Source organism: Rhea pennata, chromosome 12 (assembly GCF_028389875.1).
Source record: "Rhea pennata isolate bPtePen1 chromosome 12, bPtePen1.pri, whole genome shotgun sequence".
NCBI classification, from domain to species: domain Eukaryota; kingdom Metazoa; phylum Chordata; class Aves; order Rheiformes; family Rheidae; genus Rhea; species Rhea pennata.
The window spans coordinates 317,789-344,164 of record NC_084674.1 but is presented as its reverse complement, the minus strand read 5'-3'; the positions used below and the strand labels follow the sequence as shown (position 1 = coordinate 344,164).

Genomic DNA, 26,376 nt, shown 5'->3' with positions numbered 1-26,376 from the left:
CAGGATTAGCTGTAACCTTCTGCCCAAGCTCAGACCCATCTGATTTGCTATCCTTCATGGTCTGAGATCTAATACTCTGTAAGACATGCTCTCACTCTCACTTTATATGCCTGTTGCATGACAGAGCCACAGAAGCAATCTCTTTCCCTGTTCAAAATGTCCTACTGGTCCCAACTGACTTATACTCCGAAGCATACAGTTTTGATCACACACTGAAATAGCATCACAGCCACTTGTGCAAAGGGAAGGGCTTTGCCGAGGATTCAGAAAACAATCAGCATTAAATACGAGCCTTGGCCAAAACTGCAAGACCTGAACTGCACCAGCTTCCCTGGTGATTATTAGAAGACCAGCTGTGGCTATAGAGTGAGACAGGACAGCTAGGTACAGGCAAATAAAACTAGCTTTCCAGAGGTGAAGTACAGAGGAAGGCCAGTAACTGCTGGGCTTGCAGTCCTCTGGCTACCTGTATTTGTAATTTTTATTGGGAAAAACACTGCTCCATATAGAGGGGTTTGTGTGGATAGCAAGCTCATGCCAGGACAAACAGACAGTCCCCACCAGTGCTCTCCATAGGCAGCAAGGGCCTCGCAGAAGGCTGGGATACAGCTGTGCAAAAACCAGGCTGAGTGCTGCGCTCTGAAGCACTGTCCTTGCCTCTGTCTTTGGTCAGAGCAGACAGAAGACCCCAGTAGCCCCAGCGACGCTCTGGGACAGGCCTTTCCAGGATACACCCTGGCATGTTCTGGGCCATCTTGTCCGCCACTCAGCTGGTGGAGGAATGTCAACCCTTCTGAGCCAAAATTTCATTTCAGGTTCCTTCTCACGGAAGAAAGCTCGGGCAGCCCTGTTGGGGGTGAAGTTGAGAACAGCCTGGAGGAAAAGATGAAGCATCGGCTGGAGAATGATAAAGGTCCATGGAGAGGTCCATGGAGAAACAACACAGCTGCTGTGCAGATGGATGGGGCTGGGCTGGGAGGACTCTTGCTGCAGAGTTTGACCACATTGATATGCTGTAGCAGTAACCAGAGCAGCCCTCCCACTGCTCAGTATTTGAGTATCTCTTTCTCACTCTTCTCTCCCTTATTCCCTTGTTTGGTACTTGCACTGAAAAATCCTACAAAGGCAGCTATCTTCAGAAAATAAATGACCTCCTAATGTCCTGAATGGCTTCTTTTGCACAGCCAGGCTACTTTGGGCTGTAGCCTCATCAGGTGTGCTGAGCAAGGAACAGCAGTGGAACTTAGATTGGAGAGGTCTAAGAAAATAGATGCTGGATGAATGAGCATCAGTTGCTTCCCTCTGAGTCAAGTCTGACTCAGGGCCCTGTCCAAATGACTGGAGAGAGCACTTACGGCTTGAATTCCTATCTTTCACATGAGAAGGAAAACCAAAGTCTCTCTTGCTAACAGATAAGAAAAAGGCACTGAAAATCTCCTATGTACATTCTCTTCTCTGGCTTTCCTGCTGTAATTCTGATTGGACTGTGCTTTCTACGTTCAACAGTCTTTATATTTTTCTTCTCTGCTATTAGACAGGTGAGTCTGTATTGAGTGGGCTTCATGTAACATTTAAGCTTTGCAAATACTCTGGCTAATATATCCTGCTAAGATTTGCTGAATGCTCTCCCCTGTGGTGGATAATTACAGCTTTTTCATTACCTGCTAGATTTATAACCTGTAAATCACCAATGCAAAGATTAGATTTCACTCCGAAGCACAGATTGCCTAATGGGAAAACCTTCCTCTCAGGAGTAAAAAAACAAGGCTGAAAAAGAAGGAACATCCCTCCTAGGATCCAGGATGAAATGAGCACTGCGTCTGTCTGCAGTCTCCCTTCATCACCCAAAACCCAGCCACATCCTTCACAATTTACCATGCCTTTGCAGCTTTAGAGACCCTTATGCTGGTAAAGCATGAAGCCAAGGTATTTTACAGATACCAATTAACTCTTTTACTGATTACTTCAAAAGTAACTTGAGTGAGGTACAAACTGTCTCATAAAAGATGCAACTAAGAATTTGCTCCACAAGAAGCTAGGAAGTGCAGCAAGGGCTCTGTTACATACTGGGTTGATGGGGAGGAGCTGGTCATTACAACTGCTTCCACATGGACCAGTCTCCGTATGAGAAAGCCCGAGCTTCTTCCATACTGGCTGGCAGTTCAGCCCAGATAGAAACTGTCACATTTAGACTGTTCACCTAGAAAAGTTTACAGAACTCTGAAGAAATCACAAATAAATTATACTTGTGAAAAATGCACTATATGTGTGGTAAAGTAATTAACTGGAAGTCTCTTCTAGAAAACAGCAGCTTAAAAGATTCACATTGTCTTTCCCCTCTTGTATTCAGTAACAGCTATCCTCTAGGAACGGTGGTAAATGAAGTCCCAGTTAGGTCCATAGAAAAGGCCTGAAAGGCATCAGTTAAACAAAAAAACAGTAAAATCATGCTGCTTTGCAATAAAACAAAAGTCTTGTGAGCTACAGTATAACAGAGATAGGAGCCATACACCCCACCATAGTTGCTCCCATAGTTCTTGAAGTCAGCAACTACCCTAAGTTGCACAAAACATTTTCTCTAGATTCTCCTTCATTTTTCTTCCTCATGGCTCACACAGCAGGGCACAGCCTCCCCAAGGAGCAGGAGAAAATAACCAGGTCTCATTGCCAAACATACTCCTGGCTCTGACCTCTGTGTCAAAGCAGCAGGAAAAGGTGATGCTGGGGATGACTCTGAATGGCTACTGTGGCTTGAAATGTCTTTAAAAGTCAGAGTTCTGGTTTTCATCTAGTTTCAGTATATTAGAAACACCTAATCCCAGCTGGAGTATAACAGACCAATAGTGTTTTCCCAGTTGGGTATTAGACAGAGTTTGTAATTTGATTTCTCTGGCTTCTGTGACTAAATTGCTGCAGCTTTGCTTTTGTGGTCCAGAAATCCTAGGGAGCCTTCAATGAAATTACAGCTTGTTATACCTGGAAGGGTGCACTTTACTCTCTAGATGACAGTGTAATGCAATAATGTGATGAAAAATAATGCATTTTCATTTGCAAGTGCTCTGCCTCATGTAAGCGCTCCAAACCAGCCTAGGAAGTTAATAAAATAGAAGTAATTAATGCAAATCGTAACAAAAAGATAGCCCTTTCCATGTGGCATTTCCAAGTCAATCAGCCACACAGCAATGCTCCTGAGCTACAGAAATATGACCAACACTCTCTGAAGATGGAAATACTGTATTAAATCGTGCTGTGATGTGATGGTGAGCTGAAGGAAAGTCTGAGACTTTCACAAAGATTGATGCCTGTGGTTCATGGCTGTGCAAAATATGGGCTAGTTCCCATACATTAAAGAGACAGAGAGGAGATAAGCAGCTAAGTACCTAAAAAAGCTTGCGGAATTTTTGGAGAAAGTTATTCTGCCTCCATTTCATTAGAGGATGTCTGGTAGAGCACTGGACTAGTTTCTCTGCTGCTGTGTTTCCTTGGCTTCAGAAGAGTTACAACAGACAAACGGACTGTTATGCTCAAATCACTGTTGGCCCCAAAGAATGAGGAGGGCAGTTCATTTCTGCCTTACCACATTTTTGGCCAGATCAGGAGGAAAGAGGAAGGGAAGGAAGGAAAGGGTTTTTTTTAAGGTGTGCATGCTTATCCCCTAACCCTGATAAAGTTCTACACAACATCGTCACAACTGTAGCTTTACAAATAGCTTTCTGAAGGCTCATTTCATTCGCTAGGTAACAGAGTAATGTAAGAATATAGTGAAAAGTAATGCACTTGGATTTTCAGAGTGCTCTGCCTCCTGTAAACACTCAGTACCTACACTGAAGTTGCTACACTAAAAGTAAAATCGTTGATATCAATGATTAAAAACATGGATTCCCCTCCGTACCTGAAGCTCTTTGAACAAATATTACAGTTACTGCAAATGAAACCACCAGTGATACTAACTTCTTACTTCTGGAATGGCAAAATCTCAAGCTCTAATGATCAATTAAAAAAAGAAAAAAATCATTTTGCTGCCCTGAAAGTCCCTATCTGGGGCCACCCTGGGATTCTGTAGTTAATGAAAGCAAAGTCAAAACTCCCACAGATATTGACACCAACCAGGTATGGACAAAGGACATGTGAGTGACCATTTGACAAGACAGTGGTGGCTTGCAAATGTCCCAAACCACTTTCCCACAAAGCAGAGTTCAGGCAGTCCATAGCAGGGTTGGCATATTTCAAGGGATAGAGAAGGAAGGGGAACAGTGAAACACATTTGATATGAGATAATAGCTCTGGAGTACTGTGCAGTGCTGTTTCTCTGGGGGCACAGGTAGGAAAAAACCCAGGCGCTGGGCTAAGACAAGGAAGGGGTGCTTGAAGGAATTAACATCTACAGTCACAAAAAACAGTAGAAGTGAATAATACCATATCCTCTAAAACACGGGGTCTCAAAAGTATTTCTCTTGCATATCTCCAGGGAATGTGTTTCTAGCAGTCCTGATCCCAGTGATGGCTAGGGCATGTACGAGATGGACCGTATCTTTTACCGATTTATTTTAGGGACGAAGGCTCTGCTGACAGCACTAGAAGAAAGACTACTCCATGCTTCCATCTGATGCTATATGGGAAGGGCAAGGATGTTTTTCTGTTAATCTTACCCTGGTTAAAGATGAATCACCTTGTTTTCCAGTGTTTTGGAGCAATGGTAATTGTGCAGACAGGTATGCTGGGGATGCAATGCTGGCACCTTAGCGACTCTCCTTCCCGGTGAATTCATCACATCTGCAAGCAAGTGGCAGAAGATAATGGAGCCTGTTCAACAGGGAATTGATCATCACAGAATCCCCAGCCCTGTTCAGCCTGAAAAATGCAGCTGAGCATAATCAATGTTCATGCTGCACTTTTCCACTTAGCATCCAGCCAAGGTCTCTGCACAGCAGTGTAGAAGCTGCCAAATGTAATTGGACTTTACCAGCTAGTGACTGAGATCATTAACAGGTGAGCTCTGCCCACCCTTTCCTGCTGTGCCTACCCTGGGGCAAGGATAGCTGACCAGCAAGAAATACAGCTCTTGCCTTGCCATCATTTTCAGCCTGACGTAATAGGAACAAATCTGACAGATCCAAATTTGCCAGCACCACTTTTTCCAGCTCTGGTGAATCTGCCTCACACTGAGATAGGGCTGGTACATTTAGTTCACACTAAAACCACAAAACAGAGATTGATCTTGCCTGTCGCTCCTAGACATTAATCAAAGAATGGTATTGCTGTAAGATTAGAAGTTAGTCTTGAGTGGCTAGGCGAAAATATGTCCTGCCTCCTGTTTTGCTCAAGATCATGGGCCTTTCTTTCTGACTTGACCCCCAGAGACAGCTGTATTGCTGAACAACCTGAACTGACTCCTGCTGAATTTGGTTAAATGACTCGGGTGTAAAAGGTTCTGTTCAATGCATAAAGCAAGAAGAAAGGCCACTCTGCACCTACATCCACCTTTCTGCAGCAGGGCATTGGCCACAGTATCTTCGTTCTTATGCCCCGGCAGGAGGTAATGTTGCAACAAGAAATTACATGCAAGCACTGACTAGATCATAGCTCAAATAGAAAGAGGCAAATTGGTGCCTGGCTGAGACAAGGCAGGGACACAGGGAAAAGAGATTTTGGGGAACCTGCAACCATTCGGTGCAGAGTTTGCAAAACTTCATCCTCAGGATGAAAGAAAAATCTGAGGAGATTTTGATAGGACCTACACTTTCCATTCTCTCCCTTTTTCCTTTCAGTGGCTAGGCTTAGCTCTTGATCTGTTTCACCAGCATAGCAGCTCTTGTGCTACTCCTACCTTTCCACCTCCTCTGGCCTCCCGCCCCAATCCAGAACAGGGGAACTAAAAGGAAAATCATAATTTCAATAACACGAATTCCAAATCAATGACTTGCTCTATGGTGTTTGCCAGTTATGATCCAAATGCAGCATCTCTGGGGCAGACTCTCCCTTTACTGTGTGCATTGGCTTAGAAATGAAACATTATTTTCTTGCTTTGTAAATTGTTTACATCTGTCCAAGTGTCTCACATTCCTGGTAGCAAAGGCAAGGACACTGCCAAATGACTTTCTGCTGCAGAAAGCCTGATCTGAGCACCCTCAGTTCCCTGCCAGTTCAGCACCTTGCTGGAGTTGCTCAGCCCTTCAGTGCCCAGCTAAAGAACTGGACTTACAGCAGCTCACCTGAAAGGCCTTCTCCTCTCCTGCCCAGAACCTGACCCGGGCTGATACACACATAGCACAGGGTGGTAACAGACAACACAGCTGAACAGGGCAAATGCATTTGTAGCCTGAAGAGATCTCTTTCTACATCTGGTTCTAGCTCTAGAGGAGCTCTAGCTCCTCTTGTTGAAGCAGAAAAGTCTCAGCACTTCACAGCATTACATTCTTTCTGTACCTAAAATTTTGAGAGTTCTCACTTGGTCTCCCTGGGCACCTGGCACTCTGCTAAGCAGCTCTGTTTCTGCCTGCAACACTGCACTGAATCTCACACATTTCTCAGTGCTTCAGGATGACTTGATCTTTCAAAGGCCTTTCATCCAGCCCAGTCCAAGCTCTACAAAATCAATGTCGAATACCTAGAACTAATATAGCATTTCACATCTTGATGTATCCACTGTTAACTGAGCTGTATTACACCTGCCCAGATATGGGAGAGTGCTTCCCCAATTTCCAGAGATAGGGAGTTCGAGGCTCAGAGGATTCAGGTGCACACTCCTGCGCAATGCGCAGCATTACGCTCCTAGGAAGGAATACTCCTGGGCCCTGATTTTAGCTACACCTTTCTGTGTATGCCTGTAATTTTCATCTTATTTCTTGAGTGCATTCCTGCCGATTCCCACTGGTCTTTAGAGAACCAGAATGAAGCCCTGGACATTTGTTCCCCTCGGTGAGGAAGAGCTGCTGCAAGGGCAGCGTGATCGTTGGGGGCTCCGCGGGATGCATCTTTCTACCCAGCAGTGCCACCTCCTGGTTCCACCATTGCATTGCAGCCACCACTTCGGTCCACTTGGGGACCCCCCAGCAGCTCAGCCCCGCCAGCCAGGGCTTAACCAGCTGCTGGCCTAGGCTGCTGGCTAGAATAAGGCTATAGAAGTAGCCTGCCACAGCTGCTTGGGGTCCCACTTGCACGCTAAAGGCTCCCGGAGTTTCTCTGGGGAGAGGAAAAACAGCCTTGGCAGGCAGATGTGCAGAACTAGGCAGTGTACATTGGAAGAGGTGCAGAAATCCCTGCAGAAGTGCTGCACAATGAGATGAAAAAGTATTTAGAAGAAAAATGCTTGGTAGATCAGAAAAGTGGAACTGTCTAAACTTCCATAGTCACAATATCGACACCAGATGGAACTTTACTGTGGAAGATAGAGAAAATGACGGTGACCAGAAAAGACGAAACTGCAAGAAGGGCACAAAGCCAACAGCAAGGGAGAAGTCAAAGTGCATGTAGCTTTAAAAAGCCAGGAGAACAAGGTGGTCGCTCCAGCATGCCTTCATAGGAATGAAGGTTGGGCAAGGGCTGGCCCAAGTGCTGAGGGCAGCATGGGAGAACAGTTTGCAGTTGCACTGCTGTGCTTTGCTGCCCTACAGCTCCCTTTGTTCTCCTGCCCTCACAGGCCTGGGGGTCTTCTAGTGCAGGAGCTGATGGAAGGCTGGCTCAGAGGTACCTCCATGCTGTGGTCCGTGGCTGAGGAGTTCACAGCTCCTGTGCTCCAGAGGGCGAACAGTCCTCACACCTCACAACGCATGCAGGAAAGCAAAAGCTCAGAGCAATATACCAAGGCTGCGCTTTTGGTCTCACACACCACACCACTGGTGTTCGGGCAGAACAAATTCAGTGTGTGCACCTAAAATAGCTAGCCTCTCCAATGCCTCTTTCATATTTCAAACCTAGCAATTCATATTCATAGTGACTTGATAATGTCCATATAGCAAATGGATGCATACCCCTAATCCCTTTCTACTACATAAATCCAGAATACACAGAATAACTAAATTGGGAGCACAGATATGCATATGTGTATGCTGCATGATGTATTTAGTCTGAAAACAAGGCAGTGTGTAAGTAGAGGTTATTGTTATATATTTTATGAGATCACCCAAGGTAACTGGGAAAAACATCCAAGTTTTTAACACACAGGTTTTAAGCCTGATTTGTAGAAGGAAAGCCTGATGGTTTTGTTTCAACAGTATCAACTGTATTAGATCCTCATGGCGACAACACTACTGGACAGTTTTAGGCACAAGATAGAGAGGAAAGTCAGGCAGTCAGCACAGGGGGGCAGTAATGTCACGGATTTCACTTGGAGCTGCAAAGCAAACCTTCATCTCTGCTCTGGAACAAGCATTTGGGATGATATCTCCCTTTGTGTTCTGGCTCCTTCACAGAGGAATCGCTACCTTAAGCCCCCTGCCACAGTGGTGCAAAACAAACAGACTGTATTGATGGCTTGATGTTTGTCCTGTACATACCACAACAGTTATCAGAAGTGAGATATGTAAAAGGGGGAACTGAAGAGTTTGCAACACGTGACCATTTCTCTCACGTGACCAATGTCAGCTACTTCATTTCTCAAGGCTAGAGACTTCCACGAAGGGATCTACGATCTGCCAAGATTCCTGTGGCGGTGTATTGATCCTTGATCCAATTTGGCACTCATGCATGTACGCATGATCCCTGCTGCATGATGCAGCAGGAGCAAATGACATGGAGCTACTGGAGAGAGTCCAGCGCAGGGCTACAATGATGATCAGAGGGTTGGAGCATCTGTCCCATGAGGAACGGCTGCGAGAGCTGGGCCTGTTCAGCCTGGGGAAGAGAAGACCAAAAGGAAATCCTATCAATGTGTATAAATATCTGAAAAGAGGGTGTCAAGAGGATGCGGCAGGACTCTTTTCAGTGGTGCCAAGAGATGGGACAAGAGGCAGCGGGCACAGACTGAACCACAGGAAGTTCCACATGAATTTGAGGGAGAACTTCTTCACTGCGAGAGTGACAGAGCACTGGAGCAGGTTGCCTGTGAGGTTGTGGAGTCTCCTTCTCTGGAGATACTCAAAACCTGCCTGGACGCAACCCTGCCTAACATGCTCTAGGTGACCCTGCTTGAGCAGGGGTGTTGGACTAGATGATCTCCAGAGATCCCTCCCAGCCTCAACCATTCTGTGATTCTATGAAATCCTCAGTGATATCATGCAGAAAGAAATGAGGAGTAAGTGAACAAATTAAACCACTTCTATGATCCCTGGACTGTCCAGGGTAAGGCAGTCAGATCAAGATGGTAAGTAGAAAGACTTTGCAAATACAGTTTTTCCTCTGTCCTCTCTCTGCGCTATTCATGCTTCTGTCCCTAGAGTTCATATGGCTCCTTAAATACAATACTCAGCTGCAGTACAACCAGTGACATGGCAATTAATCAAATGTCAACACACAGCTCATCTATCTGAACTCTTGTGAGCATTTCCCACAACACTGCATCATTCAGACTGCTTGTGTTTGTCCTTGTCTGCAAAACAGACTTCGTTGCTTGTTTGCATTGTTTTGTTAGCACTCTCACTGTCTAAACACCATCTTTTCCCTGCTTTGCACTTCATGAACTGTGTGCAGAAACAGCTATATTTGGAGCTGAGCTTGTAAAACTGGGAATTACAAACAGGGACAGGATTGAGTTACTAAGAATGGGTAAAAAAAACAGTAAAAACCAGTTTTGTGCTAAGACAGATTCAGGCACCATGGAGATGTTCGGGTCAGTTAGCAGTCAATAAATAAAACTATTATTAATTCATGAATACATTTGTGCAGCATTTTTTCTGCATAAAGTTTTAAAAACATCAGTTGAAATACCTAAGGACTCTTTTATCCACTAAAATGTAGCTACCACTGAAGGCCTTTGTGTTATTCAGGCTACATGAGCTGGTTCAGGGAACAGACTGTGAAGTACAGGCTTGTATAGAGCATGTTTTCTTTTTTTTTCAAGTGAATGCTAGATGCAGGCCTCTGCTTTGGCTGTGCTATGTGAGCTGACTATTCAGAATCTGCCTAGAAGACAAATCAGACCAGAAAAAAGAAATGTAAGAATGTAAGAAGTCTGGTTTCCATTTCAAGTGTGTTTGAGAGAGAAAGTCAATGAGAGTGTCTTGAGAGCAGTATTACACATACTATGTGCCTTGGAGTATAGACTATCACTGAACTAAAAGATGCTCTGATGTGAGTAGCTGACGTGGGAATTAGTGATGAATTCAGGCTGCAAAGTTCAAATCTGGATGCAAACATCCAAATCTGGGATATCTGAATTCAGAAACAGAATTACATCCTGCAGACAAGGATGAGGTCACTGTACCTTTTTGTAACTCAGTTATTTGTTTCCAGGTGGCAATAGCAAAATTTGCTTCTGTGGAAGACAGCAAGATCCTCACACACAGGCTTTAGAGAAGCTCCAGTGGCTTTTCTAACAACATAAAAAAGGGCTGTAACTGCTCCCTTTCCAGGCTAAATAGAGAAGTGCTCAGAATTCTTGTTTTAAAAAGCCATCCAGCCCATTTGCAATCTCACTCAGTTTACAGCATCCAGGGATACAAGTTTTAAAGCACTTAGCAGGCTGCTATTCAGACTGCTACACCAAAGTTATTAATGTTAGGCAGTTCATTCCCAGTGCACTAACCTAAAATTTCTTTTGACATGCTCCAATTAACTTACCACTGTGGAATTGAACTTGCAATAAAGTAACTTCATAAGAATGGAGGATGGAAACAACATATTGAGTCAAGTACAATTCTTGACTCGCAGGTAAGCCATGTAACATAAATCCACTTACAATTTTATCAGTGTCTTAAAACCTAAAAATCTTAAAACCTGTGATTACAGTTTATAGATTGATTAATCACCAATTCATGGTGATTGATTCATCACTGAAACATCTGAGAAACTTGGCCAACATCCAAAAAAGAGTAAGGTACCATAACAATTAATCACAGTATGATGTTTATGCTAACTCAGAGAAATGGATTCAAAAATAGCAGAAAAAAGATTAGCTGGGATTGGACTTTAGCTACAGACACCTAGAATGTCTGAATACATGTGGATACATATGAATTGGACACCTATGTGTCCACTATACTCAATGGATATCTTTTCAGTGGAGTCTTGAGAGTAATTTTTCCGGCCAAATGAGAACTGTTAAATTCAGTGGCTTATTGTAAGGCATGTTTCTTGGACCCCAATTCAATTTCATAGCTTGTGAAATTTCACAATTTCACACTACTTTTTGGACTTATCCTGATTTGTTGGGAATACTAAAAATAGTCATATGTTTCAGTGACAATGTACAAAGTACTGCCTTCTCAGTTCTATTTCATAAATCCTTCTGCATCCTGAGCTCATCTTCGTTCCTTTAACCAGTGTCTGCCCTGGGAGTTTACATCCCTCCATCTGTTGCATGCAAAAATAGCCCAGCACCCTTTAAATACAATCCAGTCTTGGTTCTGAGATGCAGATTTTGCATTTATCTGTTTGCAAACACATGTATCTTAGAGGATCCTCCCTTATCAAACCATATTGACCTGTTTGATAATTAACCTACACTGTTTAATCACTTGTGCTTAGGTGCTTAAGGATGAGAAGGGATAGCTTTTACTTCCAGTCACCTCTCTTGTGATCTTTGTGTGGGAGTTAAAACTATGCTTCTCTTCACCCTGTTTTCATTAGGAGTACTGTTGGTATAGGAAGACCACTCATTTGTTACATAGGTAGAAACCTTCTTGTGGTTTGGTTTGTTAGAAGTTATATAGAAAGCTACCATAGACCTGAATAAAATGAGGCACACTGCTAGAGCTCAGAGGTTTCTGTTGGTGCCATGAGGTCAGGCAGATATCAGCCTTCTTTGCACCCTGGGCAAGCAGAGCCTGCCATGTAGGCACAGCATCAGAATCCAGTTCCCACCTCAGCACATGGGGGAAGCCTCGCCCAAGGTGAACAAATTCAAGTATAAAGCCTACATAACCAGGAAGATGACCAGCCTCCCTGGGGCCAATAGAGTTTTCCTGTGCAAAGGATTGTGAAGTGAGTCAGCCTGCAGCCAATCTGTGCCAGAAACTGGCACATACTGGCCCTGTGGCACTTAAAGGTGATAGGAGACTCAGTGGAAGAGGAACAAATTACAGAAAAAGCATGTACTCACTGAACAGCCAGCATGGTACACCTTCATACCTTAGCCCCTCTGGGGGCCTGCACATACTCAGAGCAGCTTAGGTCAGCACACCTACCTGCCATCACCTAAAAGAGACCCAACAAGGTCAAATCTAACTGGAAAAGATTCAAGGCAAATCATCAGTAAAGTGCACAAAAATGGGACAACAATATTCACATAACACATTTCCCATTCTCTGTAGCTTTGCTTCTGTGTATAGCCTGCTTTTATGTCGAGCAGAGCCCCTAATGCAAAGCAGCTGCATCCTGGGGCATTCTGTACATTATTTGGATGATAGACGCCACACAGGAAGCGTGGGACTGTGGATGGTGCAGCCCATAGAAGAGGGGCTTGCTCTGGGGTGCTCCCCAGGAGTTAAGGATCCCTGGGTGCACCACAGCCAGAGTCACCACACTGTGGGGTTGCTGTAGCCCTACAATGACCCCATGAGTGCTGAGAGAACCTAGTCAGCTGTTTCTGCACACAGTTCATGAAGCGCAAAGCAGGGAAAAGATGGTGTTTAGACAGTGAGAGTGCTAACAAAACAATGCAAACAAGCAACGAAGTCTGTTTTGCAGACAAGGACAAACACAAGCAGTCTGAATGATGCAGTGTTGTGGGAAATGCTCACAAGAGTTCAGATAGATGAGCTGTGTGTTGACATTTGATTAATTGCCATGTCACTGGTTGTACTGCAGCTGAGTATTGTATTTAAGGAGCCATATGAACTCTAGGGACAGAAGCATGAATAGCGCAGAGAGAGGACAGAGGAAAAACTGTATTTGCAAAGTCTTTCTACTTACCATCTTGATCTGACTGCCTTACCCTGGACAGTCCAGGGATCATAGAAGTGGTTTAATTTGTTCACTTACTCCTCATTTCTTTCTGCATGATATCACTGAGGATTTCATAGAATCACAGAATGGTTGAGGCTGGGAGGGATCTCTGGAGATCATCTAGTCCAACACCCCTGCTCAAGCAGGGTCACCTAGAGCATGTTAGGCAGGGTTGCGTCCAGGCAGGTTTTGAGTATCTCCAGAGAAGGAGACTCCACAACCTCACAGGCAACCTGCTCCAGTGCTCTGTCACTCTCGCAGTGAAGAAGTTCTCCCTCAAATTCATGTGGAACTTCCTGTGGTTCAGTCTGTGCCCGCTGCCTCTTGTCCCATCTCTTGGCACCACTGAAAAGAGTCCTGCCGCATCCTCTTGACACCCTCTTTTCAGATATTTATACACATTGATAGGATTTCCTTTTGGTCTTCTCTTCCCCAGGCTGAACAGGCCCAGCTCTCGCAGCTTTTTGTCATTAAGAGAGATGCTCCAGTCCTCTAATCGTTTTCGTATCCCTAAACTATAAACCCGTCCAGTGTCTGTCATATGTGTAGAACCACTTAGCTCTAATAAATTCTTATACTTGAGAACTTCAAGTATAAGTAAAGTTATCTTACACCTGACAACTTTAGAATTACCAGGCTTTGTGACTAGCAAATGTGGATCTGGCTTTATCTATGACATAGACTCAGAAGTAACTTAAAATTTGCACAGGCCTAACCCTCTGGGCAAACTATTGGCAGAGCACTACTGTTTTGCAACCACAGCTTCAGAATCTACTTGCCTTACTGCTCAGATCTCTCATCGTCCCTGTACACACATTGCATAAAAGGTGAAGGCAGGCAGAGAGGGAAAAGAGGAAGGACACCAAGAACATAAATAGAAGGAAGTGGCAACCTGAAGTTCCTTGACATACCATGAGTCTGGGTGGAGACTTACCTTTCCTCTGAGCAGCTGGGAACACAGAGCCAAAGCTCTCCTGCAAAACATCCTGCATCAACAGTGGTGGAAAAGATCAAGGAAATTCAACAGAAGATCAAGCTGCCAAACTATTTGCTTTGAAGGCAATGGAAAGATTTTGTCAGGGCCCTGACCAGCCTCATGCAGATCCTCCAGCCACCAATGCTGCCCTTGGGCCCAGGGGCTCTATTGCAGCTCAGGCCTTGGGCCTTCACTCCCTGCCTGAGCTGTGTTGTTGGTGCACTGGTCTTCACCTTTGTCATAGCCATGCCTGTGCTTAGCTATGGACTCTGTTATCTGGATCCTGACCTGTGGATTGACCTTAGCCTGACCTTGGACCTGCCTTTTCACTGTTAAGCTGCCTGGTCATCACTGGACTGTGTCTGACCTGGCTACTGTCACTGGACTGGATTCTGACTCTCTCCAGTGGATTGACTCTTTGGCTTTACTTTGGATCTGCCTCATAATCATGAACTTGCCCAAAGATCTGGACTCTTAGTTGTCCCTGGCTGCTGTACCTGGGTCTGCCCTGATCACTCCATTCTGGTGCTATGGGGCAGGGCTCTACCCAGTGAGGGTTGGCTCCTGGCTTCCCAACCCCCAGAGAGCAGAGGGCCTTCACTGTCCCCAGCAGGTTTACTCTGAGCCCCTGAATAACAAAGGGGAACTTCTACATTTATCCTTGTCATAGAACCTGGGTGATAGCACGGCCCTTATGTTTCTGCTCAAAGGCAGCTCCAAGACAAGCAGCCTATAGGCATTACACCTGACTAAGGGTGACACTGAGGGAAAATCTTCCAGTCTCAAATGTGTGGGACAGTGTGAAGTTAACACTGACCTTCATTACAAATCCACACCATGCTGGGTCCCAGCTGAGACCTAAATGAGAGTGAAAGGGCTGGCAGCATTCTCACCATCACTGTAAATTATTTCATTGGGCTCCTGATGAACAACAGGTGATGTGAAGGTGCCGAGGCATGACAGGAACACACAGCAGGAGCCCATGAAAGACAGTATTGATCCAGTCACTGGAATGAGATGTCTCAGAACAATTATGAGCAACCACAGAGTTTACTTATTTGGGAACAAGGGATCAATACTCAGACTGACAGCTTGGGAGGTATGATTCAGTGGCATAATAAATTTGTCTCTCTGTGACAATGTGTGCTAAACTCCCAGTTCTCATACTCTGGCAGAGACAACACATGTTTCCATTTCTCAATGTAAGTAAAATTTGCCAGGTTTGTCATCCTTCTGAGGAGGCACACAGAAAATGAGGTTTGTGGATGAGACCAAATGGATTCAAGCAGGTGAGCACAATGTACTTAGTCACGTTTCTCCGAGGCGCAGCGCTCCTGGGCTGCACAACTGAAATACAAAGCCTGTGCACACTTTCTCAGTTCAATTTACTGTAAGAACTTTTAAGAGAACAAAATCAGATGTTCTTACAAGCAGCAGCCTTCTGTACAGGAGATATTGTTTTGAGAGAAATGATGGAAGGAGAGACAATAATAATGATGAGACTGCAAATTCTAAACAGGAGATATTGTATCTGTCAGCATAAGATCTGTTTTGATTAAGACCACGATATAACCATTCACTACATACTCATTCAGACTGAGCAAATGCACCCTGCTGGGACAGGTCTTCTACAGAAGTTGTTCTTATTTTCCCCAAACTTAAGCTCTCTTCTGCCCAAATACATGTGACAGTACAGTGGTATATCTCTCATCTTTCTAACGTGTTTCCCACTAGGGAAGGGAGCATCACACATGCAAAATTTGCTGAGCCAAAGAATGAAAGTTCCAGCATTCCAGTGCTGTTGATGTTTTCAGAGGCTGTGATCCAATGTGACCCAAGGGACTTTCTTTTCTTAAAACTAAGTATTCCTCCAAACTTAGCCTGGACATAATCTGTTTGTTTTCTGTTACTTGAGATTGTTTTTGTTCTGTGGTTCTGTGGTGGCTAAGCACTAAGAAATTTGCAAGACTGGGTTCTACTTACTCTTGACCATAGAAATAATTTTGAGACTGCAGAAAGCTAATAGAAAAATAGGAGGGGTGAAGGGTGCTATCTGCACCTTTTTACTGGGTAAGACTGTGGGAACTGGCAGGGTCTGGCCATTCTCTGTTTTAATGAGAACAAGAACTTCCTGAGTCCCTGCGTCTCTCTCAGGCCTCACTCACACTGGAAAAAAAATCTCTCATTCCACTTTTTCGTTCAGTTCTAATGACCAAATGTTGCTTTCTGTCCTGTTGCCTCCTCCTAACTAAAACTTCCAGGCCAAATTTCGGTCTAGTGGAAAGCAGCAAGGAGAAAATTGTTATTGTAAATCTACAAAGTCCAAGAACCAAACAGCAAAGCATGATTTTCACTGAAGAGAAATGCTACTTGACATGAATCTGTTCTCCGTTAGTGAGTTCCTGCAGGATCTTGAGTGAGGCCTGAGAGACATTTGCACATCCTGGACTGCCCTGCAGTGCATATTCAGAGCCAGATGTAATGGCATGTGTGCTGGGCTGCTTGAGGAGTAGTAATTAGGAACTAACTTATGCATGGCACAGTCAGAACTTCCATTCATTCCCCCAGGAACAGTTCTCACTAGAGCTAACGTGGAGCAGTCCTAAGTCCTATTGGCCAGATGCTGATCTTGATTATTCCAATACAGACTCTGAGAAGCAACTTACCTGACTGCAAGGCCTACTGACTGGGCATGCTGTTTATTCTTGAAGTTCATCTAATTGAAGAAAAGACATAACAAAATCACTCAAGTCAGTTGAATCCATGTCAGTTATTCTACGGGGAGGAGCTGGGAAAAGGGATGGGGGGGTAACGTGGGTGACACAGGAATGGTCATATCTGACAGTAGGATTTTAGAAGGAACTACTGAAAAGAAAGTTAGTGTGCTGGACAATACTGAAACTACTCTCTGGATAATGGAACTACATTGCAATTAGGGCTAGGCAAAAATCTGGATTACTTCTGGGAAGACTAAGGATTGATTTTTTTCCTGTAGGCAAGAGTCTGCAGACCAGAATAGTGGGTCGAGGTTATAACTCCATTGGAAAGTGCTGAATAGTGGTAGTGAGCATGACTGTGACAACTATAAAGTTATAAGATGGTTCTGGATTCATAACTAAATATTTCTTCTGTTGCAATTTATAATTAGTAAAAATATTTAGTGAACACAATGTGTGGGAGCAATTAGCATCTAACATTGCCCTTACTCATCAGCTTGTACTTGTAGTCATGAATACTCAGAGGAGACAGACAGGAAAATGTTTGATTAAGTGATGCACCAACTTGCCAACTTTCTTTAAGCCTTTCCACCCCCACAAAAAATGTTAGGGAAGTAAATGTCTCCAAGTTCACAGTGCTGCTGCTTTCCTCAGCAAATGTTTCATTTCTGAAACACAGTAAGTATATACCTCCTTGGAGTCCAAGATGAAAACTATCATTTTCTCAAAGTGCTAAGTAGTGCCAAAGATGTTTTAGGAAATCAAAGCTGCAAGTACACAGAGAACTAGTGAACACAAGATATGAATTATCTGTATAGCCCAAGCCATAATGACACAGGGTTTTGGATTCTATGACCATGGAACATGGTTTGAAGATCAACAACTGGTGGGGAGAGATGGAATTCACCTCACCAAGCAGGGCACATTTGCCTTTGCCAACAGGTTGGCCAGTCTAGTAAAGAGGTAAACTAGGTAGGAAGGGGGAGGGTGGTGTCATAGAGAGAGGGTAGACAACAAACCACAACTCGGGTTGGGGGGCCTCCAACGGATGCATGCAGCTGGCGATGTGCGTTTGGGACATGGCTATGGGCGACCCCTATACACCCTTCCTGGGAAATCTGCAGGCACGAAATGCATGTACACCAATGCACGCAGTACGGGGAACAAACAGGAGGAGCTGGAGATCTGTGTGCGATCGCAGGGCCATGATCTCATTGCAATCACAGAGACATGGTGAGATAGGGTTGTCATCAGTGGCACGGAGTCTAGTTGGAGGCCTGTGGCTAGTGGTGTCCCCCAGGGCTCAGTACTGGGTCCCATCCTGTTCAACTGCTTCATCAGTGACCTGGATGAGGGGACAGAGTGCCTCCTCAGCAAGTTTGCTGATGATACCAAGCTGGGAAGAGTGGCTGATACAGCTGAGGGCTGAGACACGGAGCTACCGGAGAGAGTCCAGCACAGGGCTACAAAGATGATCAGAGGGCTGGAGCACCTGCCCTACGAGGAACGGCTGCGAGAGCTGGGCCTGTTCAGCCTGGGGCAGAGAAGACTGAGGGGGGATCTGATCAATGTGTGTAAGTGCCTGAAGGGAGGGTGTCAAGGGGACAGGGCCAAACTCTTTTCAGTTGTCCCATGTGACAGGACAAGAGGCAATGGGCAGAAATTGAAGCACAGGAAGTTCCGTCTGAACCTAAGGGGGAATTTCTTCACTGTGCAAGTGACGCAGCACTGGAACAGGTTGCCCAGAGAGGTTGTGGAGTCTCCTTCTCTGGAGATGTTCAAAGCCCGCCTGGATGCCACCCTGTCTACCATGCTCTAGGTGACCCTGCTTGAGCAGGGAGGTTGGACTAGATGATCTCCAGAGGTCCCTTCCAACCTTACTGATTCTATGACATACTGTTTCTTGCTTTGTTTTACAAAACCAGCTAAAATTTGTCATGCTCCATACAACAAGCTTTTTCTCTCTTGAGTTGGTCAGATATTGCAAAGGTAACATAAAAGATTTTTCTGGTTTCATAATTAAGATGTGCCAACAAAGAAGCTTCTGTTCCACATGAGGTACTATTGGATCAATAGGTAAAAAGCTGAAAGGAAAAGTAACCTACCAGAGAATAAAGATGCATCTTGCAGGAACAATGTGTTGCCATTAGGTATGATAATTGGGCAAACGGTGGTGTGATCTTAAAAGCCTCTGTTGATCATATTCCCTTGAGCGCATTATACAATTAGGGGAAAGGCGCACTAGATATGCCTTTACTGTGCTGCTAGAGTGGAGCGCAGGTGTCAGAAAACAAACAAGTTTGTAATCCTTGCTTTGCAAATCAATTCTTAATCACTCTGCTTATTTCCATGTAAAACTTAACTTGTTGATATTTATGAGAATAATTTTGCAACTTCCCCTTGTTGTTCATATGGATAGCAAGTCCAAGAGGTTTTTTTAGACTTTTAATCCCTACTGGTGCATAGGGTTCATTTCAGGTCAGACCCAGCAGGTATAAAGATATATCCAAGCAAATAAAAGACTGGATGGAGCCCTGCTGAAAATGTATGCCACATGGTGTAAGTAGAGAGGGTATGGTTCTATCATTTCCAATTTACTACATGAGTATAGAAGTATTGTAAGACTATGACTTTGATATATAAAGCCCAACTTTGCCATGCACTTCCTATCTCCTTTAAGAAGTCACTTCTCTCCCTATCTTATTTTGCTTAAAGTATTATTATTCACAGGAAAGAGAGTGGAAGAAGGAAGCCACTGACAGGATGTTCACTGCATGTTCATCTTTGGAATATGCTCAGTCTTTGGGACCACAGTCTGTTGATCTCTCCAGATATGGTCCAAGACACATCTGTTTCAACAGATGTTAAAGGGAAGACAACAGATAGAAGGATAGACATTAGGAAGAGCAGGAGTTTTTAGTAAGTCTGTCAACTGGAGAATCCCATCTAACTGGGAAGAAAAGTATGTGTTCTCACATGTTTTCACTATGGCTGTTTCCATTTCACTCTTGGAAGACATTTTTGTTGAAGGATGTTTTTTTTTTTTTTTTTTGAACAAAGTAAAGTACAGCAGAACATCCTGCGCAGCACTAGGGGCAATAGACTGGATTTGATGGACCAATATTTGATTGTCTAAGACAATACTATATGGCAAACTTCTATGAGGTGCCAAGATTGCCAGTGGCTTCCCTACAAATTGTTTTGTAATCTCCCTCCACACAAGCAAATTTCTCTGCACACCATCCTCTGCTCACTATCCACAGTAGTACACACTAATAGTTTGATTGGTAAGAGAACTTTTAATTAAACACTAAAGATAAAGGCATTTGGCCCACTAGACAAAAAAGCAGACGATACCATTTTATTGCTTAGTGGTGGTTTTCATGTAAGACATTTACTGTGAAGCTGACATTTCTCTTCCTGAGTCCCAGAGCCATCAATGAGAGAAGAGAAAGCTGGTAAACTAGGACATGAATTAGACATACAAAAAAAAAAAAAAAAAAAAAAAAAAAATCACAGCTACATCTGAGAGAAATTAAGCTTATACATGAAGTGTTATAGCTAACATTTTCTAATGGATGTAGTTTTATGTATCAGCACAGCACCACGCACAGGAGCACGAATACTGCACATAAATAACATGTTCTCCCAGAGTGGCACATGACAATGCAGACTGTCAGTCTTGATCATCATTTCTGATAGACACCAGGCCACACATGGTTAATGTAGTTGTCCTCCTGTGGCTGTCTGGTGATCAGTTACTTCCAGGGAGTCATGACAATGCTAGAGAAGCTCAAAGTCAACCAGCTCACACAAAAACATCACAAAGTTTACTCCTTATGTTGTGCCATGCTGCAGGATCCTAGGAACAGCATAAATAGTTCTTTGGAGTGATCAGAATACAAATAGCTGGGATGCAGCAATGACTTATGAGGAGTAATTTCTCATTACTGCGATCTATCTCATTTACAGATTTAGGCTACTTCTTTTGTCCAATTTCTGTAAGATACAAACCGTATGCAATATCTTTCTTTCTGCTCTTAGAAATTCTTTGTTCGAATCATATTGCTATTGCAAATGGGGTGTTATCAAAGCAAAGAGAGCAGAATGCATGAAAAGAATCTAGATTTTCTTCTAATAAAAGAATCACTGTAAAAAAAAATCACTCAGGTGACTGGGGTGACATTTTCAGATGTTTGATACAACCCTGAAAGGGAGAGGATTATCATCTCTGAAAAATCAGTTCCCAGACTGGTCTAGAATAAAGAAAGCAAAGATATCACAGCTTGAAATGAAGCCTTCTCTTTCCAATATGGACTTCTGGCTCAACTGTCACTTGCCTTACTTGACCATCATGTCTGTGGATGAGGAGGAGGAAGGGAGAGCAGCAGAAGCCTGGGCTCCAAACTTATTGCAGATGCTGTAACCCATGCTCAAGGGAGAGATGAGGACATTTACCTTTTCATTCTCTCAGCAAATACCTCAGGAATGTCTGAGATGCACTGTCCTGAATTGCTATTCCATTTAGTCTTCCCCTTCTTAACTTAGGGGTTGAGTTCTTTGTAGGGTAGGACCCACACAGTGCCTCGCCTGGGACATGCAGTCCACAATTATTACATGGGGCAGTGCTATCAGGAAAGAGTGCAACATTTTCCCATTTGTGCAGAAATACATAGCTAAATTAAATGCAGAGCTGCTAATGAAACAATAATATTTACTACACACTTCACTACCTTTCCATAGTTAAATGTAATTGAGTTATGTTCCAATTCTAACTAGAGACATCCTGTGAAGAATGGTATCACAGAGCACTCCCAGAGGCCCTGGAATTCTTTCTGGTAATCGGTAATTAAATAAATGTTTGGGATCTTTCTTTTCAAAATGAGCAGATAACAATAAGCCCTGCCCTTAATAAAATAAACAAAGAGCAAAAGTACAACTTGTTGAAATCCTAGAATTACTTGCACTGGGAGGCTGGTCTTATTACCTCCAATCTTTCTCCTGGTCATGTCTCACTCTGTGCCAGGAAGTCCTGATCCTTCTCGATGCATATGATTAATATGCTGAATTGAATCTGCTGGAGCTGAGCAGTTCCTACATCTTATGCAAGTGAGGCAGTAAAAACAGCATGAGTGGGAAAAAAGAGGAATAGGACTACCTTTTTCAGCAACTACTTGCAATTAGACCCAGTTATGCTTAACAGTGACCAAGTTGCCACTGATCTAAAACCAGGTTGCCCCAATTCCACCCTCTGCCTGCCTCTAGCTATGTGACTCTGCTCTGTCCCTTGTATCATCAATTAGTTCTCAGCCTAATCAGTTCCCTGAACCAAGATAATAGTCTGAGAATCATCTGCTGACTAATTACAAGGTCACCAATTCAGTATTTTAGTTTTCTCATCAGTCCTTAGACTCTCCTAAAGGTAGTCTGTTCACTGTGACAGATATCCCAAAAGATAAAGGCTTCCCTGACCAAGTATCCTGGTAGCAGTGTAAGGTCTGTCACCTGGCCAAACAACCTGTAACACTCATTTCTCTGCTGTCTGTTTAGTGGCTAAGTTAGGCAATCGGAGTGTTCTTACGTTCAAGTCTTGTAAGAGAAGAAGGACTTAATTTAAAGACATCTTGTTCAGGCAGAAGCATCTAAATGGTCATTGATTGCTGTTCCTTAGTAGGATATGTGAATCTCTTTAAAAGCAGAAACTGCTTGTTATTTGTGCTCCGTCCCTGTTGTCAGACAGGCTACAGGGCTTGTGTCAACATTACTAGAATAATGTGAGTTTGAGCAAGTCAAACCTCAAGTCTCACATTCCTGAGAACCACACTGAATCCAGATGTGCATATAAGAGGAAGTTCAGGTCCAGTCACTTTGCTTGGTTAGAAGCATTTCCACAAGGCCCCTGGGGAATAACCATTCCAGAAAATACCCCTTCATGTATGTTCCCCCTCATGTATGCACAGATCAACTGCAGAGAGCTGTTAAAGCCCCCTCCATTTTTATGGGCAGATAATCACGCCAACATCCTGGGAAGGCTGAGACCTAAATCACCCTGGAAATTATCTTCAGAAATGTTGCTCACATCTAAAAGTCAAATCAAGTCCTTAAATTAATTTGTTACACAAAGGTAATTAGCTCCTTAAATGAGAGAACATTAAAATAGTCTTAGTACATTATCCATTAGAACAGGACAGGAAGTGTCTGAGTTGTGTTGTCCGTTCCTAGTAAGCATTTGTAAAAATGCACTTCCTATCGCTTAGCTGCTAGCATTCCCTATTCCTTCGGACACAGGGCACAGACTAAGAAGAATGCTGTCATGCAGCTATGCTGAATTTTCCAGACTGAGGGTTGGTATACAGCTTACAGACCAGGTGATCCAACAGACTCCTACTTCAGGTTGTTTACCACTTAACACTGGAAAAGACTCTGTGAGACATTTTTAACCCAGCAGCCCCAAACTCCCAACACTGCAGATCAGAACCTGCAAGCTTGATTTACAGTAATACTGGCAATGAAGGCATTTACCCTTCGGTCACTCACATCAACAGGCAACTCTCCCAGGCCCCTTTGCCCTGAAAACCTCTTAGAACAGATGATGATTCCAACATCACCTACCCTATCTTCCCAGCATGCCCAGATGATTCCCATCACTTCTCTGTTCAACCATACAATCCTTCTAAAGATACAAAACCAACCTGAGCCCCAAAGCAAGAATTCAGCAGAGGCCGGGGCAGCATCTTATTATCTTGTACTGAAATACTGTCTTGTGCAATCTTTGCTGCTGCTGGGAAGGAAGCAAGTACTAATTCTATTCACACACTTCACAACTTGGAAGTCAGCACCTGCTATAAGTAACAGATTACCCTTTTCTCACCCATTCCCTGAGCAATTCTGGTTTCAGCTGTGATGCCCCACATGATATTAAACAGTGCCAGCAGCTCACAGCTAACACAGTATGAGATGCTGAAGTGTGTTTAACTTTCTTACCAGATGTTCTCAAGTTCTCACAGTACAAAACACTCACCTTTCCTAAAAATGCAAAAGCAGTTCTAGAAACCATGGCTCCCTTAAGAGCACTCAGCTTTTGGATAATTCAGTTTTTAGAATCCAAAGCTATGAGAAGGAGGCAGGCAACAAAGAAACCTTTTCTGATGTATCCTGATGCTTTTGTCTTGTATCTTGTCATCATTACCTAATTTCTCTTCCTCCACCTTGAAACTACATATGCTTTATTAAGAAGACACATCTTACTTCACTGCAAAAACACACATACATGAATGCCTCCATCAGTTGCATTGCCTGTATCTGTCAGAACATTTCTGTCACTCTCACAACCACAGCATTTGCTTATATAGACCAGATTGGCATCTCATCAGCTTTTTCTGGTATGAGAAATTTTATGCTGATTTGCAAATGATTGCGTGGCTCAGGAGTTAGTAATTTACACAGACTCTCACCTTCAGGTTGATTATGTTCATATCCATTAATCCATGAAGTATGGTTCCAAGGGACAAAAATCCACTTCCAGTTCTGTCAGTTCTGTCAGTTCTTGCTTTCTAGCCATCTCAAAAGTGATACACTTATTAAAAACTCTGGAATATGTTTAATCACGTTAAACCGCTAAAGAACATATATATTCATTTGGAAAGGGCTTTGTTTTATTAGGGGTTCCATTTCCTTCACTGGTCCAAGTTGCAGGTAAAGTACTGCTCAGTGGATCAAATCTGCCTTACATGCTGTTCTGCAATCACATGGTGTCTTCCAAACACAGATACTCTCTGTTCCTTGTGAAGTCAATAAGCATTTCCTCTATTTGAGCACAGGAAGGGAAATCTACTCAGAATACAGTCCCCTATGGTGCTATAAAGTTTTTTAAATATTTGACCATGGACTTCCAGTAAAGAGGGAATAAGTGTGGCATTATATTGTATACATAACAAGCTCACACACAAAAAAGGGTTAATTTAAAAAAAAATTCAAGTAAATCATTACACATATGAAAAAATTAAAAACCTAAGCCTTCCAATTTTTAAAATACTTTCCTTTAGCTGTTTCTAAGGAGAGCAACTGTGATATTTCAGTCTTTTCAGAGGGGAAAAAAATCTGCTTTCAGGTGACTCAATGTTCTAGTCCATTTCCGTGGGGAATAAACATTATTTCAGATAGAAGCATGTGATTGGAAAATCAGTCACATTATTGATTTTCTCAGTAAAGTTCTTTTAAAATACTTTATTCTTTCTATTTTATCAGTGGAGTACTTCACTCACTGTGATCTAAACTCCTGCTCTGCAATCCCTTGGAATTAGAAAGACCCAGGATTTTTCCCTCTGTCATTGAGGGATCTCATTGGAAAAGTGATTTTTCTTTATTAGATATAAAATACATTGCCCTTTAATAATAATACGTAATGTCCCTTTCTGTCTAGTCCTTAAAGTAGCTTTTGTTACTGGAGTGCTGAACTCCTTGCAAGAGATAGCTAATGTCATAATAGATCAATGTTCTAGTTTTCCATTTGTTGTCTCTTTCTTCTCATCCTCATCTCTTTCTCCTCTTCTCTGTGCTCATTTTGTCAATGGCTAGACTCAGCAGGTGTAAAATTTGCAATTTATTTTGAAGACAGTAAGATACAGAGTCACTCTAATATCATCTGTTAATGCCTTACCTCTTTCGAAGGAAAACTGCGGTAATGTCTACATTAGCAAGTAGTGCACCACAGTGGGAGTGGACAGAACAAAACAATTACAGTACTACTGAGGACTGATAAGTATTCTATGAGAGTTTACTTTGCTTTATTCTGGTCCTGTAGACTAAATACCCTTAAATTCTTGGTGCACACTGGGTGAGCTGCTTCCAAAGTGCATCTCTAATTTAATTTTACCTGAAAGGGAACCAGTTTATGTGCACAGATACTGTTCTGTGATGTGAATGTAACTGAACAGTGATGTGCCATAAGTGGAGATGACTGGGAATTTTGTTTCAAAAGTGTGCTTCTGATTTGAGCTAAAATGCTAATGTAGAGACAGCCTATGCTACCTCTCCACCCCATTAGCTTAGCTCCACTCAACGAAGCTTAGCTATGATGTTTCAACAAGTGCTCCAGGACATACCATTTTACATATATTAACCATTATGGGATGCATGCTTATACTTGAAAATCAACTATTCTCTTCCTCAGGTTCACCAATACTAACTAGTATACAGGTAGTTTCAATAGGTCACAGGACTGTCATCATATTTAATCTGCAAATGTGAACTTGAGCTACTAACCTAAGTTAAAATCCAACACAAATTATTCGTAGTGGCCATTTAACCATAACCTTCTACAACATCTCTAAAAAATCCTATCACTATCCACAGATGGAGAAGGGAAAAAGGGAAAGCAAAATTATAGTGCAAGATCTTCTGACATCCAAACCCTGTCTGCATCAATAGGTCACAGTTGTTAGGAGTGGCTGCCGAATCCTTCATATTCTTTTGGTTTTTGCAAAAAAAAAAAAAAATCTGTTCTGAAGTTTCTTGTCTTAATAACTGATTTCCACAAATTATGTTCTCTACATACTTTTAGGGGATTATTGAATACAGGGTTTTAATACCTTAAATCCCCTGTATATTTTATTCTTACATTTAAAAAAATCATGAATATTC

The 26,376-nt window shown here is 43.0% G+C and overlaps 1 long non-coding RNA gene across 1 annotated transcript in view; it reads right to left on the bottom strand.

The window, feature by feature from the left end:
* Window positions 1–26,376, bottom strand: part of LOC134145772 (uncharacterized) — a 41,516-nt gene that overhangs the window by 3,262 nt on the left and 11,878 nt on the right. Inside the window, exons 2-3 of the long non-coding RNA XR_009959679.1 lie at window positions 16,684–16,733; window positions 4,650–4,773 (exon numbers count right to left, since the gene is read on the bottom strand). This is a non-coding gene — a long non-coding RNA (uncharacterized LOC134145772). The remainder of the gene's footprint in view (window positions 1–4,649; window positions 4,774–16,683; window positions 16,734–26,376) is intronic.